At 40.2% G+C, this 15,221-nt stretch overlaps 1 protein-coding gene and 1 long non-coding RNA gene across 2 annotated transcripts in view; both read right to left on the minus strand.

The window, feature by feature from the left end:
- Positions 1–15,221, minus strand: part of DPP6 (dipeptidyl peptidase like 6) — a 1,109,512-nt gene that overhangs the window by 1,005,166 nt on the left and 89,125 nt on the right. The gene's annotated exons all lie outside the window — the stretch shown is intronic.
- Positions 7,049–14,259, minus strand: LOC116528048. Its single transcript, XR_004258824.1, has 2 exons — positions 14,095–14,259; positions 7,049–8,001 (listed from the first exon to the last, which is right to left on the minus strand). It is a non-coding gene; the product is annotated as an uncharacterized LOC116528048 (long non-coding RNA).

The raw sequence follows: 15,221 nt of genomic DNA on the forward strand, positions 1-15,221 counted from the left end.
GGACTTCTACTCATTCTTAGGCCCTGAGTCTATACAGATCTACAACCCGTCGGCTGCCCTGGGCAAACGAGTGAATATATTTCTCTGCCTCTCTGTTCTTCCATCTTTTGGACATAAGGACACACGCCCTCACTTCCTTGGCAGCCCTGCAGTGCCTTTGACCTTTTCTGGATGTTCTGGAGAGTGGATTTGTTCTGCAACACCAGTCTTTCATTTCTGAGGGCAGTGCTCCCCGTCACTGGTCCCTGCATTACCAAGTTAATGCCTGTTCGTCCATTCATCTGTTCTCAAGGAAAACCTTCCAGACCTTCCTCTCTAGAATAAACCCACCTTTTAAAAGCTCTCACAATTCTGTGTAATTCTACCTTGTATTATTTGCCAAAGTTGCAAAATTATGTTTATTTTTGAGACTTAGAATTTTTTTTAATCTCTGTAACTAGATTTTAGGCTTTTTAAGGATAGGATTATTGTCTATTTTCATTCATTTTAAATTAGGTAGGCCTCCAATATAGTTTTAAATGGATGAGTTTATTGTTTAAATGCCACAGATATTGCTATCATTTGGTTTCTTTGGCCCCTTCAAATCTCATGTTGCAATCTGATCCTCAGTGTTGGAGGTGGGGCTTAATGGGACGTGTTTGTGTCGTGAGGGCAGATCCCTGGTGAAAAGATTAATGCCCTCCTTGGTGGGGGGGCAGTGAGTGAGTTCTGACACAGGATTCCCATGAGAGCCGATTGTTATAAAGAGCCTGGCACCTCCCCCTCTCTGTCTTGTGTTCTCGCTAACCATGTGAATGCCACACACCAGCTTCCCTCCACCTTTCACCATGAGTGGAAACACCCTGAGGCCTCACCAGAAGCAGGTGCTGGCTCCACGCTTCTTGTACAGCCTGGGTACTGTGAGCCAAATAAACCTTTTTATCCTGTAAATTACCCAGCTTCACGTATTCCTTTGTAGCAGTGGAAAATGGACTAAAGACAGCCATCTAGCTGTAGAGTCTGATAAAGTACAACCAAAGTTCAATTGTAGTTGGTTACTCAATACACAGGTATTTGGAAGTCTGTTCAGGATCACGAGGTCAGGATATCGAGACCATCCTGACCAACGTGGTGAAACCCCATCTCTACTAAAGTACAAAAATTAGCTGGGCATGGTGGCACACGCCTATAGTCCCAGCTACTCCTACTCAGGAGGCTGAGACAGGAGAATCACTTGAACCTGGGAGGCAGAGGTTTCAGTGAGCCGAGATCCCACCACTGTACTCCAGCCTGGCGACAGAGCAAGACTCTGTTTCAGAAAGAAAAAAAAAAACATTTAATGACCTACACTTTCTTAACAAATAGAGAGACAGTATAGGTATAATTGCTAAGGACCAGAGCTTTGGTACTAGAATATTTACTGCTGAATCATGGCTCTGACACTTGTTAGTGCTGTGAGGTCCCCATGCCTCAGTTTCCCCACCTAAGATGATAATGGCAATAATGATAGCACCTTGTGGCTCATCATGCTGTATAAATGAGTAAATGTAAAATACTAATATAGATGAATTAATTTATGAAGAACAATGGTTAATAGTAAGCATTCAATATACATTATCATTTTCAAATTATAAATATATATATATATATATATATATATATGTGAAAATTGCTACATCAATGAGAATTAATCTGGCAACCAGTGGCATATTTAATAAAAATTACATATTTAATACTTGTCCTGATAACAGTATTTAAATGGGCCAGTTCTTACCGCTGTGGCCCACAGTATCATTTATTATGCTATGAGGCTTACTCTGTTGCATACTTGTTTGATTAGTTAGAGCAAAGCACCTTCCATAGCAGTATGTATAAGACATAAGTGCACTTGTGAAGTACCTGGATGCTTATGAAGATGCAGATTTCCAGGCCACACCCTGATCCAGCAGGTCTAGCTCCAGGCCTATGAATGTGTGTTCTGAACACGCAACCTGTTGGTGCTAATACAAATGGTTCTTGAAGACACTTGGGAAAAAACTGCTGTTTAAGGCAAAACATTACAGACGGAACAACTGTAGATCCATTAAAAAGAGAATAAAGGGCAAGTGACAGAAATAAAACAGCATGAGTTTTGCAGCCTGGAAGAATATTAGTACAGTTAATGTGGATATTTGCGAGATAAATTCAGAAAGCATAAAAATTGTGAGGATGATTTTGTCACCCTGCAGTCCATGTTCACAGTGGTCTTTGTTGCAGGGATGAAATTCTTGCTCCTGATGAAGTCACAGTGATGAAAAGGTACATACTCTAGCAAAAAGCAAGCTCATACTGAACCACAGAATAATGACTCTCAAAACAGTCTAAAATACACTATTCTTGAATAGAAGTCTTATTGACCACTTTACATATTGGCAAAGAAGTAAAAGTTAAATAAGAGGTACTTGTGATATATTTTTATACATAATTTAATTATTACCAAATTGTATTTATTAAAATGTCACTTGCACTGTAGCTAAAACCCCAAGCTGCAGTTATTAGGTGACAACTATATTACAAAAAGGGGGAAAAAATTAGGGCCCCTTTTATTCACATTCTGAAAGCCAAGAATATGATTTCCAGCCAAGAAGGATATCAATTAAACAACCATCTTCATTAAAATCTAAAGAATAAATCCCAAACCTAATATGTCAACAAAAAATATCCATGGGCCAGGCGCGGTGGCTCAAGCCTGTAATCCCAGCACTTTGGGAGGCCGAGGCGGGTGGATCACGAGGTCAAGAGATCGAGACCATCCTGGTCAACATGGTGAAACCCCGTCTCTACTAAAAATACAAAAAATTAGCTGGGCATGGTGGCACGTGCCTGTAATCCCAGCTACTCAGGAGGCTGAGGCAGGAGAATTGCCTGAACCCAGGAGGCAGAGGTTGCGGTGAGCCGAGATCGCGCCATTGCACTCCAGCCTGGGTAACAAAAGCGAAACTCCGTCCCCAAAAAAAAAAAAAAATCCATGGCTGTTGTTTTGATTGAGTAACCTTGTTTTTCTGTATGCTCCATCTTATTCTGTAACTTTTTGCCCAAAAATACTGCTGTCTCTGTTGTCTCTGCCATTTTCCTACATAAAATAAGGCTTTTCTTTATTCTTTCAGTCCTGTATATATAATATATGTGTGTTTGTGTGTGTGTGTGTAAAACACAACGACCGCATGTAAGACACAGGTAAATAACTTTAAGTTTGTCATAGTTTGTTCATATTCATTAGTTTGCTTTACCTTCACAACACCACTGTGAAATTTCAGAGACGAGCTATCTTCTACTGTTGATGAGTTTCAGAGGCTGAAAGTCTTACAGACAGTTTAGGGACAGGGTTGGGGACACAAAGATCTCTTGTCTTCTGCCAAGGTTCTTTTCACTGAGCCTGTGATTTAAATTGACAGAAAGGAGCAAAAACCTGAATAATTGTTGATAAACTGCCATCCATCTCAGTAATCAAGAAGAGTAAAGCCTTCATGTTCAGAGCTGTAAGCTTCATCACGTGTCTGGGGCTGAAGAGGGCATACCACATACATTATTTTTCCTTGTTAAAAATGCTCCAAGCACATATTTTTTTTAAATGTAAGTTTGACTCTTGTTTTTTTACAAGGGAGTATCAACTCAAACAAGTTACCATTTCATAAGCACTAAAATTGCTATAATAAAATGTCAGCTAATAACAGGTGATACAGAGGATGTGGAGAAATTAGAACCTACACATTGCTGGTGGGACTGTAAGATGGTGCAGTTGCTGTGAAAAACGGTCTGGCAGTTCCTCAAAATGTTAGACATGGAGTTACCATTTGACTCAGCAATGTCAATCCCGAGTACATACCCAAGAGGAGTGAAGACATATGTCCAGATAAACACTTGCACGCAAATGTTTACAGCCGCATTACTTACAATAGGCAAAAAGGGGAAGTCGCTCAAATGTCCACTGACTGACGAACAGATAAACAAAATGTGGTACATCCATGCAATGGAAGATTATTCAGCCACCAAAGGGGATGAAACACTGATACATGCCACAACGTGGATGAACTTTGTAAACATTTCATCCTAAGTGAAAGAAGCCAATCACAAAAGACCAAATAATTCATGATTCCTTTTAACTGAAACGTGCAGAATAGGGAAATGAAAATCTACGCAGACAGGAAGCAGCAGCTGTTTGGACTGGGGGAGCAGGAGGAAGGGGTGTGGGGAGTGACCGCCAATAGGTATAAGGATTCTTTCTGGAGTGACAAAAATGTTCTAAAATTAAATTCAGTCGATGGGTGTACAACTCTATAAGCATACTAAAAAAATCACTGAGTTCCATGTTTTATTTATTTTATTTTTTCATTTAAATTTCTTTAGAGATAGGAGTCTTATAATTGCTCAGGCTGGATGATGATACATTTTGAATGAGTGGACTTTATGGTGTGAAAATTATATCTGAGCAAAGTCGTTAAGCAAAGACTAAGGGAAAACAGAAAAAATCTAGAGAGATTTTGCACTTAGAAGGTTTTTAAGTTTTGCTATGCTTTGATGAAATCAAAATTGTAAATAAAAGGTAATATATGATGAGTAGAGTTATATATAAAGAAGACATAAAAAACGGATTATGTCAAAAGATAGGTTACCAAGTATATATTTAGGTTTCAAGTAGAAATAAAAGATTTAAGACAGACTATTACTCAACTAATATATTTTCAGATATATGTATCTTATATATAATTTTTCCTATAAACTGTCGCTCATGATATTTGTCTATTTTTCCTGTTGGCCTGTTTCTTTTCTCACATATTGATTTGCATGATTTTTTTTTTTGCATTAAGGAAGCTGACCCTTGATGATATGTGCTTTAAATAATATTATATGTTACCGATTTATTGTGTAGTTCTCAATTACTTAATGTATAATTTTTATGACTATATTTCAAATATTTCAATGTATTAAAATGTACTTTTGTTTAAATCATTGGAGAAACCTAAAATATAAAAAAAAATACTATTAAGGCCACCAAATCTAGCTTGTTTTTTTACTGGCAAGCGCCGAGTCTGTATCTTTAATTTCATCTAGAAGAAAAAATAATCTGCCTACTAGGAGAACAATGTTTGGGCATGATTTAGGTACAATGACTGAAACAAAATGAAACAAAAACTAGAAAACAAAACCCAGAGTTTAGGTGAGAACTGGCAGAGGCTGTTCCGTAACATCAGCTCACTCTGGGTGACGTGAAGGCACAGTAAGTAACCACAGCAGGTGTTGTCCAAGCTGAGAGTCAAATAACCCAAAAATGTGGAGCTGCAATGTGGGAGTGGAACCTGGCATCAGACCTGAATTTGCTGCTGACAGGCCAGTCAATGGCAGCGGGCAGATGATCACAGCCATTTGCATTCTCTGACCTTTGGTGGCACAGTGGTAGTTATTATTAATGGGCACAGAGGCTCTTTTTCCCTTTCTTTTCTCATGTTTTTAAAATCTCAGTTCCTCCTCTCCAGCTATATTTGTGATAGTTACATCCGGGTTTTTACAAACGTGTGTGCGTCTTCGTCTTTCCTCTCCCCTGTTTTCCTCAAGTCCATATGGAGCCACATGCTGCCTATGGGAACCTGGAGTCAGGACCTGCTGGCTCAATCTATCACCTTCCACATGTAATTCCTAAGGACTTTTTGCTGTTTCTGTCCTTAGGACTTTCTTGAGAGATCCATATTCTCTGCCATCGCAACAAAAATTGGTGAATATCAGTTAACTGACAGCTGTTATCATTAGAGACATCATCAGAGCGGTTTACCTGGATTGCAACATTCTGAGCTTTTTCTCCCAAAGAACTGCTACCACCAAATTGCCTTTTGGGTTATGCCATCTGTCTACATTGAGGAGCTCAATAAATAAAATAATCTTAGGAAAGCAGATGAATGCTCTCATGAAGCTTGGTTTTCCTTCCGTTGCCACAGTGTCTCATTAATGAGTAAATATCTCTTTTTCGTGGTGCTGGGAAGAAATTTGCATTACATGACTAGCTGGTTATTTTCTTCTTATAGACAATAAACATAGGGTAGCCAACTGCATTTCCCTTACATCTTTCAAAAAATTGTACCATCGAATTTGTTAAGAAAGGAAGGACGCGTAGCCCATTGTAGAGGCCTTCTGGGCGTGTACATTAATTTTAAATCCAATTCCTGGCTTCTTTGTTCTCCCACTCCTATTTACCCTTGATCATAACTTCCTTTCTCATCATATATGATAGTACAATTTTTGGAAACATATGCCTATTTTGGATATGGTACATGCATTAGAGAAGAATGATATGACTGAATCAAGAATTGCCATTTATTTATATTAAGTCATTGGCCAACTATGTCTTACTTAGAGAGTGTCGCTATGCAGAAAGTTTTCATTTTAAGGCTGAAAGTTGTGCTATTTTAATTTTCAATATTTTTACAGCAGAGACTCTATTTTCATGCATATAAATTAAGTTTATGGTTTGTGATAACTATTACTATTAACAATATTAAACCCATTGCCTTAAATTTATATTAAAGTCCTGTCTTCTAATGTACAAAATTAATTAACCTAAAAGTTTCTAATTGCATAAATAGGATTTAAAAACAAGCATTATCTGTGATAACTGACTAGGAACATTTAGCAAATGGTGAAATCGCTGAAGAGACCATAATTTCCTTGCCTGATATGGGGAAGGTAATAAAAATGCAATTTCATAACACCTGCTACTTTACTAAGCATCTCAGTAATGCTTTTAAAAATTAACATATCCGTCGGCACAGAGAATTAATTTGTCTCTCCCTGCTTTGTTTATGGACTAGGTGTATATTGGTGTGTCTCTATGACAAAGGTTAAAATGTAAGCGATTTTAGTTGGTGAGCACAGAAAAGGATGAGGGAAAGTATGCTATAAATAGTTTTGAAGTCACGGAAACAATTATACGGGTGTGATGTAAAGGACAACAGGAAGTACCCACGGCAGGAGGCAGAAAGCATATTCACACTGTGAAGTGAAGGAAAGTTTAATACAGGGACTTTTTTTCTTTTTTTTTTTGAAGCCATGGACAACATTTAGGGAAACCACCCAAGGATAGTGTAGTACCCAGGGCTAGTAACTAGAGTAATTGGGAAGTCATTCCCCCTTCCAGGCTTGAGGAAGATGCAAAAGGAAAGCAGGCCCTGCAACTTGGGAGGGGTGGCTGAATGGCGAGGCAGGCTGGCGGAAGCTCTAGCTTCAGCTCAGGGAATGGGTGGGCAGGGAGGTGGGGTGCAAATGCTCTGGCCTCACTTCTCTCTGTCCTCCAACTCCTGCCAGTGCCTCCCACTGGCCAAACACAGTCAGACACCACCGGGCAAGGGAGTTTCCGCCAGTCGGCCTCCTGGGGCACTGAGCAGGGTGGAGAGGCACCAGAAAGGAGGGGCCTTGTACCCCCTACAGCCTCAACATGGTGGAAATCCCCCTAGGTGTCAAAGTACTTGAAATTTAAATCTTGGCAAGTCATTCCTTTCGAATGAAACAGTGGTCTACTTTTAAAACATGAAATATGCTGGAATAGATGGTGCAGGCTTTGGCTGTCCCAGAATAATAACTGTATGATGAAAATGATCATAATAACAGCAACATTTCTTGAGTGATAGCTACGTTATAAACATTGCCCTGAGGCCTTTTTACACATTAGTTAGAGGGAACCTGAGCGATAAGGTTTGCCTCTGCCTTCCCACCCACATCTCACCTTGAGTTGTAATAATTCCCATGTGTCAAAGGCAGGACCAAGTGGTGGTCATTGGACCATGGGGGCGGTTCCCCCCGGCTGTTCTCACAATAGCGAGTGAGTTCTCATGAGGTCTGATGGTTTTGTAAGTGTCTGGCATTTCCCCCTGTTGGCACTCATTCTGTCTCCTGCCATTCTGTGAAGAGGTGCCATGACCATAAGTTCCCTGAGGCCTCCCCAGCCATGCAGAACTGTGAGTCAATTAAATCTCTTTTCTTTATAAATTACCCAGCCTGGCGATTTCTTCATAGCAGCATGGGAACGGACTAATACACTTGGCCACAGCCCTATGCAGTGGGTACCATCATGTCTTTATGCCACAGATAGTAAACAGAATTATGGCCACACTAGTTGCTCTGGCAAAGCCAAAACTCAAGTGCCACTTAGTTGTCTTAGTTTCTGTCCTCTCCAGCTGAGAACACTGATTTCAGCTCTCATGTCTCACTCAAGTTTTTTTTCTGCACAATGTGGTATAGACAGCCACCTCTCATGGAACACGTGGTTCTTCGCCACCATCATTGCCATGTGATAACTGGCCTTATGTTGTCCTCTTTGCATGCCAGCCTCCTGACTCCAGCTTGAGAGAAACTTAGAATGTGTGTCTTGAGTCTTGGATGCATGTGTTGCCCAGCCAAGCCCCTATCCTTTCTTGAAATGAGTGTCCCTCTTCTCCAATGTGTGGTGCAATGCAGCCCTCCCCATCTTATTCAGCCCTGCCTCAGGGTCCTGGTCTTTTACCAATAGATCCCCACACCCTTATTGCACAGGGGAATGTTTTAATCATCATTGCTCTTGAACAGTTTTTTACTTTCTGATCTGTTCTGTGAGCTTATTCTCATTTCATGGGCCACATTCTGAATTTAAAGACCCAGCCTAATAGGGAAGTGCTGAAGACATATGCTCTACAGCCACAGAATACATTTATACAGTTATGGATTTCTGAATGGTAAAGCAGTCATGGGGGGATAAATATCATTTTACTGCATCACCACACACCACAATAAACTGTTACAACACAGCATGATGCTGCCTTAATTGTAGCAGATAATGATAATTATATACTGCCTCCATTAACTCCGTCATATTGAGCCACGTTCTCTCTCCCTCACATGAAGTAGCTCCAATAGATGGAAAAGGAAATAAAAATCTCATCTTCATTAAACATCTCTACTTAAAGCTGAAAGAAAAAAAAAGGTCTGTGAAGTTGCATTTGGAGAGTTTTTACTGTGGATGAGAATGGTGGATTTAATTGCTCACACAGCAAGCTGAAAACATACTTGCGAATCACCTTTCACAAGAAGCCACTGGTTTTGAAAATGCCCGACACATGAGTTGCACAAGCATCCGCAGCCTCATGTGTGATCTCAGCGATGCAGAGCGGGAGGACAGCATCCTCCCTGGGCTGAGAGTCCGAGAAGACCTGGGAAGGAGGGAAGTCAAGAACAGGAGTCTTGTCTTGAGCCAGGTCCAGATCTTCCCCGGAGAAACAAGGGTTTACACTGTTACTAGCATCTCTGAATTACCTGACACACTGAAAACTGTTCCCGTCACAGTACCCCAGCAGAACCAGTCCCCTGGGTGACTGATTCAGGGAAGGAGAACCTTGTTTCTGGTGGATACACTCATTTGTGCCATGCCTCCCTCAAAAACTAGTTATGGTTGCTATGCATCTACAATTAATCAGTTTACTCTAACTCAACTGAGCCTCTTTCAAATAACTGCAAAGAAAAGTATCTTATTTTTAACAAAGAAGGTGAAAGAGAAATGAGAAAAAGCAAAAAAAACCCAAAAAACTCATAACAAATTCTGGTAACAGAATGCTTTCTCAACTGTCCTTAGAAGACATATGTTAATGACTAATTAGAATGAAATGTAACAAGCACATCAGTATGTAAATGGTGCTTGAAAAAAGATCACATCATCACCAATTTAGAGCTAGAGAAAACTGGAGTCAACTCAGAACTCCACTTATAACATTTTTATACAATTAATTTCTTCAACCTGTTCTTCATTTATGAAAAGGACAACTTAACCCTGATCATATACAAATTATCACAAAACCCAAGTATGTGGTGTTGTTCTTAAAGAGGATTTAGTACTATGCAGATCGAATCTGAATTCTATCAGAAAAACCAAACATTGCTAAAATATCCATAGCTTTATCTTTATAAAAAAGCACTGTAGATATGTGTTTATATTCTAAGCATGATACTTAGTCTAGATATAATATCTATTTTGCCTCTGCTTTAGTTTAAGTGATATTTCAATCCTGCATGAACAGTGGCAGCTGGCATCAAAGGAGAAAAACATCATCCTAAATAACTTAACATTCAAAGTATATCCCCAAACCTTCTCCGGTAAAAGAATCATGGCTTTGTTCCTAAGTCACATGCCAGAAAGCTGTAAGCAGGGTCTGGGCAGAGAGGACATTTTTCAAGTGGTAGAAATAGCTTCTTTCTGAGAGAATTTTAGATTTTGTGTTGTGCTTAGCACTTTAAATGTTGACCATGGCAACTAGCACCAGCAATTTTATATACACATTCTGAGAAAGAGAGAGAGAGAGAACCTCTGAGTTCTAAGACACATATTAGTAAGTATAGATTAGAGTTATAACCAATATTTTCTAAATAACTATTAATATTGTGCTTAACCTTTTTGCAAAGAGAAATGCTTAAAAATGTTAGATAAAATCTTTAATCCAGATTGTGACCTAAAAATGTGGCCTTGTGAAGATACAAATTATTTCCACTTGTAAAGATTTCTTTGTGATAGAAAAAAATGAATTTGGAGCATTTGATTTTCATATCAATGATCATTTTCACCAATATTTTGTATACTTGCAAAGTAATCAGAGACAATAAATTAGAAGTGATAGGATATCCAATATTATTCAGACATTTTGGCATTTTCAGTGAAAGAAATTCTAACTCCATGAATCACCCTTACTTGTCTTGGGCTAAGAATCTGGTTCAGGGCTCATTCTATGTATGAGAGATTGAGCTTCTTAAGGAGCCAATAATCTTCACATTGCTTACCATTTTGGATTAAGATACAGAGCCCTTGGTTATCACAAAAATGTGATTTGGATGATTATATATTATGCCGTTATGAGTCATTAGCACTTGACCCTAAATTAATTATCTGGTAAGTTAGCAAACAGGTCCCTTGAGAATGGGACATGGGGGAGATATGCTTAGAGGGGGGCTCAGAGGTAAGTAACAAACTCAGTAAACTGCCCCATGAGGCAGGACCACATATGAAATCCCATAGTGAAGAATTCCTCTTAACTCACAGTTATGCTTAGGACTAAGCTATTCTCTTGATCATAGCCAATGTCTGAGATGTGTACTAAATATTTTTTGTACATAACATTATGAATTAAATAAAAGTTAATAGGATGTCAATAAAAATGGTTGAGGAAAAACCTCTGGACATTTCCTCTTCTTAAAAGTCATTGAAAAACTGACAAAAATTGTGAGAATCGACTTTTCAGAAATATGAAATTTAACCAAAGCCTCATACAAATCTGGAGAACATTTACTCCAGAAAAACAGTCACATTTTGGTAAGACCAGTGACCTTGCGGTGTTTTAACTTTTCCTGTTTCCATCCTCAACCCTATCCCTAGTTCTGTGGTAGGCTTTATAAGCAGCTGTCTGCAAACACAGCGAAATCCAGCAACTTAGCTGCCACTGGAGTGGAAAGAGCAGTCTGAGGTACCTCATTTCCAGAGAATTGTCATGATCTGACCTGCTTGATAGTCCCTGAAAAAGCCCGCTCACAAGGCTGTGTTTATATGACGTGATTTGGTGCTTGCCCAGTGCAGAAAGTATTGAGGCAATTGTTTAACTTCTGAGTCACCTATGGCACTACATAACAGCTGGGAGAAACACTGGACTAACCAAAAACTTAAAAGGTAAGGCTAGGAAATGAAGTTTCCATAGGAATGTTGAAAAGTTCCAACACATTTTTTTTTTTTGAACCTAGAAGGTCAAGTACATATGCAGAGACGCAGGTAATGGTAAAGAACAATGGAAGACTTTAAGCTCTCATCCCTGTCTGACCTTGAGGCACTTAGTAAACAGGAAGAGAGGGCTAAGGCAGAGTTGTCAAATGTCTGGCTGAGTGTTGAGGTGTGCCCCAACACATACATAAGCACACTGGCAGACTTGCGAGTCCTATTGGTTCCAGGTCAATAAGACTAGAAATCTGTCTAATCACTAGGTGATCGCTAAGCTAACAAAAGCCTTCACGACCGCATGTGAAAAAGAACGGAGACTTTTCAGAATTAATGTACAAATTTGCTAAATGAACAACAGCAAACACTAAAAAGTAGGGGGGAATCTGACTTCCAAAGTTGACACAGTAGATTATTTTAAATGTCCAATTTTCAAGGGAAAAAAAGTAGAGACAAGCAAAGAAATAAAAACAGAAAAAAAAAAGTGTCCCAGCTCCCTTATCAGTATGGAAAAGCAAGGAGCTTAATAGACAAAATCACCTTGAAAAGGGATAACTTTTCTGTTGTTGTTTGAGATAGGGTTTTGCTCTTCTTGCCCAGGCTGGAGTGCAATGACATAATCTTGACTCACCACAATCTATGCCTCCTGGGTTCAAGCAACTGTCCTGCTTCAGCCTCCTGAGTAGCTGGGATTACAGGCATGAGTCACCACACCCAGCTAATTTTGTATTTTTAGTGGAGACAGGGTTTCTCCATGTTGGTCAAGCTGGTCTTGAACTCCCAACCTCAGGTGATCCGCCTGCCTAGGCCTCCCAAAGTGCTAGAATGACAGGTGTGAGCCACTGCACCCGGCCCAGCTACTTTTTTAAAAGTTAGCAAACAGTGTTTTCTTGTTAAGTTGAATTTGAATGCATGATTCTGCTGTGTCCACTGAGACCCATAGATTAAGGAGTTCCTTTCCTGAGCTGCACTTTGACTCTATCTATCGGCACTGTCTCTCCCAGCATACTTCCAACCTCTGATAGGATGGCCTTCCATCCAGGCCTAGCACAAATCACAGAGGTATTTCCTTAATAGAAGCTTCCATTAGTGATATCATAAAAGACTGGCATACTCCTTAAACCAGCAAAAACTCTGGTTGACGGCAATGCTTCCTGGCAAACATAGCCCAGTTTTCTAGTTCAAGGGAGTAAACTGAACACATTAGAGCTACCCATCCTGCCTCAAGCCCCAGAAATGGCATAACAGACATAAATAAATACAGTTTAACACCGGAAAATCCAAAGGAGAATTCTTAGTAGAACCGTCATTACTAGTAGCTTCTGAAACAGAAGTGAATGAGAGCAGGTTGAAGATGCAAGGACATCGTCAAACGTGCAAAGGCAGCACAGCCATAAAGGTGGGAGCAAGCCCGCAGCGCTTCACTTTCTGATAGGAGACAGACAGAGAAGAGGGGTCAGGGTAAATTGAAAGCTGTTGGTGAGGACACTACAGCCAGGGCAGCCATGCATTTGATTCCTCTGTAACTCCTTTTTCCCTTCTATGCCTAGGCAGAAACAACAGAGCGGTGTGTCTTTTAAGTAAAATTAGGCAGGGTGTTATGCAGAGAGATGGAGCAGTGCGTACAAATGGCTGGGGGTGATCAGGAGAGAGGGGTGCCCACGTGCTGAAAACTAGCTCTTGATACTCCCCACTTCATAGCTTGTCCATCCTCTTCCTTCATTTTACTGAAAATGGCCTACAATAGTGTTTATCAACCACCACATTTGAGATGCATTTTGGTGTGTGGAAATCAAAAACATACTTAACTCATGTGTGAAAAAAGTGCAATGCAGTTGAGCAGAATGAAATGAACCAGAGTTCATTTCACAAGAGGATTAATATTAAATTTCACAGGAGGATAAATACATGTTTAGTAAGTAATCTATTTGTTTCATAAATAAGCACAGACATATACATGTGTTTGTCATGGCTCACAATGTGTACTGTATGTCTATGTACACCTGATATGGTTTGGAACTGCGTCCCTGCCAAAATCTCATACTGAATTGTGATCCCCAGTGTTGGAAGTGAGGCCTGGTGGGAGGTTATTGGACCATGGGTGTGGTTTCTCATGAATGGTTTGACACCATTCCTCCTTGGTACTGTCATCATGATAGTGAGTGAGTTCTCATGAGAGCTGGTGGTTTAAAAGTGCGTGGCAGCTCCCACTCTCTCTCTTGTTCCCACTCCGGCCATGCGAGATGCCTGCTCCCCCTTTGCCTTCCACCGTGATTGTCAGTTTCCTGAGGCCTCCCCGGAAGCCAAGCAGATGCCAGCACCACACATCCTATAGAACTCGGAGCCAATTAATCCTCTTTTCTTTATACTCAGGTGTTTCTTTACAGCAATGCAACAATAGCCTCATACAGCATCATTGCCAGAAGAGAGAATGAACCACTCTAGCACACCCCATTGCTCCTTCCAGCCAGGCTGTGCAGACCTGGAGCCTGACAGAAAACACTTAGTGCATTACTGAGATTCACTTAGCACTGACAGGGTGAACCACCATGAAATACTAACTCCGAAGGCTGAATAACACAATATCAAAGAGCAAAGCAGAGCGTAAAGGTAAGTAGCATCATAGAGAGATGGGAGGGAGAATAACTGATGTAAAAAGTCAAATAGGAATCATGCAGAGTAAAAATTTTCTTGGGATAAAAACCAGTGTATCAGGCAAATCACAGGTGAGAAGGAAACTCCAAGCTTGCTAAGGTTATTGGTTTATTCAAGAGAAGAATATATAATCTGATCAGCGCTAGACCTTATTGGGAAAACAGAGGTGTAAATAGAGGCATTAACGTGTAAATAACTTTCATACCATTAAAAATGTGACAGGAAAAATATCAGTCCTAAAAAGGATACGGGAAATGTGGTAGACGGACTTGAAGGTGGCCCCAGGATTCTTACCTCCTGGTACTTACACACTTGTGTGATGCCTTCTGATATGGTTTGGCTGTGTCTGCACCCAAATCTCACCTTGAATTCTAATAGTTCCCATGTGTCAATGGCGGCCCAGGTGGAGGAACTGAATCATGGAGGCAGTTCCCCCATACTGTTCTTGTGATAGTGAATAAGTCTCACTATATCTGATGGTTTTACTATAAGCAGGGGTTCCCTTGTGCAAGCTCTTGCCTGCCACCATCTAAGACATGACTTTGCTCCTCATTCTCCTCCAGCCATGATTGTGAGGACTCCCCAGCTATGTGGAGCTGTGAGTCAATTAAATCTCTTTTCTTTGTAAATTACCCAGTCTAGGGTATGTCTTTATTAGCAGCTTGAGAACAGACTGATACACTTTCTCCTTGAGTACGAATAGAGCCTATGGTTTCCTTCTAACCAATAGAACATGGAAAAGGTGACAGATGTATGCGTGCTTGCATTACCTGAAATTGCAGCATTAGTCTTGGCAGTACACCCACTCCCTTGCTGGCTTTGCAGAAGCAAGATACCATGT

This window comes from Sapajus apella, unplaced genomic scaffold (genome assembly GCF_009761245.1).
Source record: "Sapajus apella isolate SASKATOON/1434 unplaced genomic scaffold, GSC_monkey_1.0 scaffold56, whole genome shotgun sequence".
Lineage (NCBI taxonomy): Eukaryota > Metazoa > Chordata > Mammalia > Primates > Cebidae > Sapajus > Sapajus apella.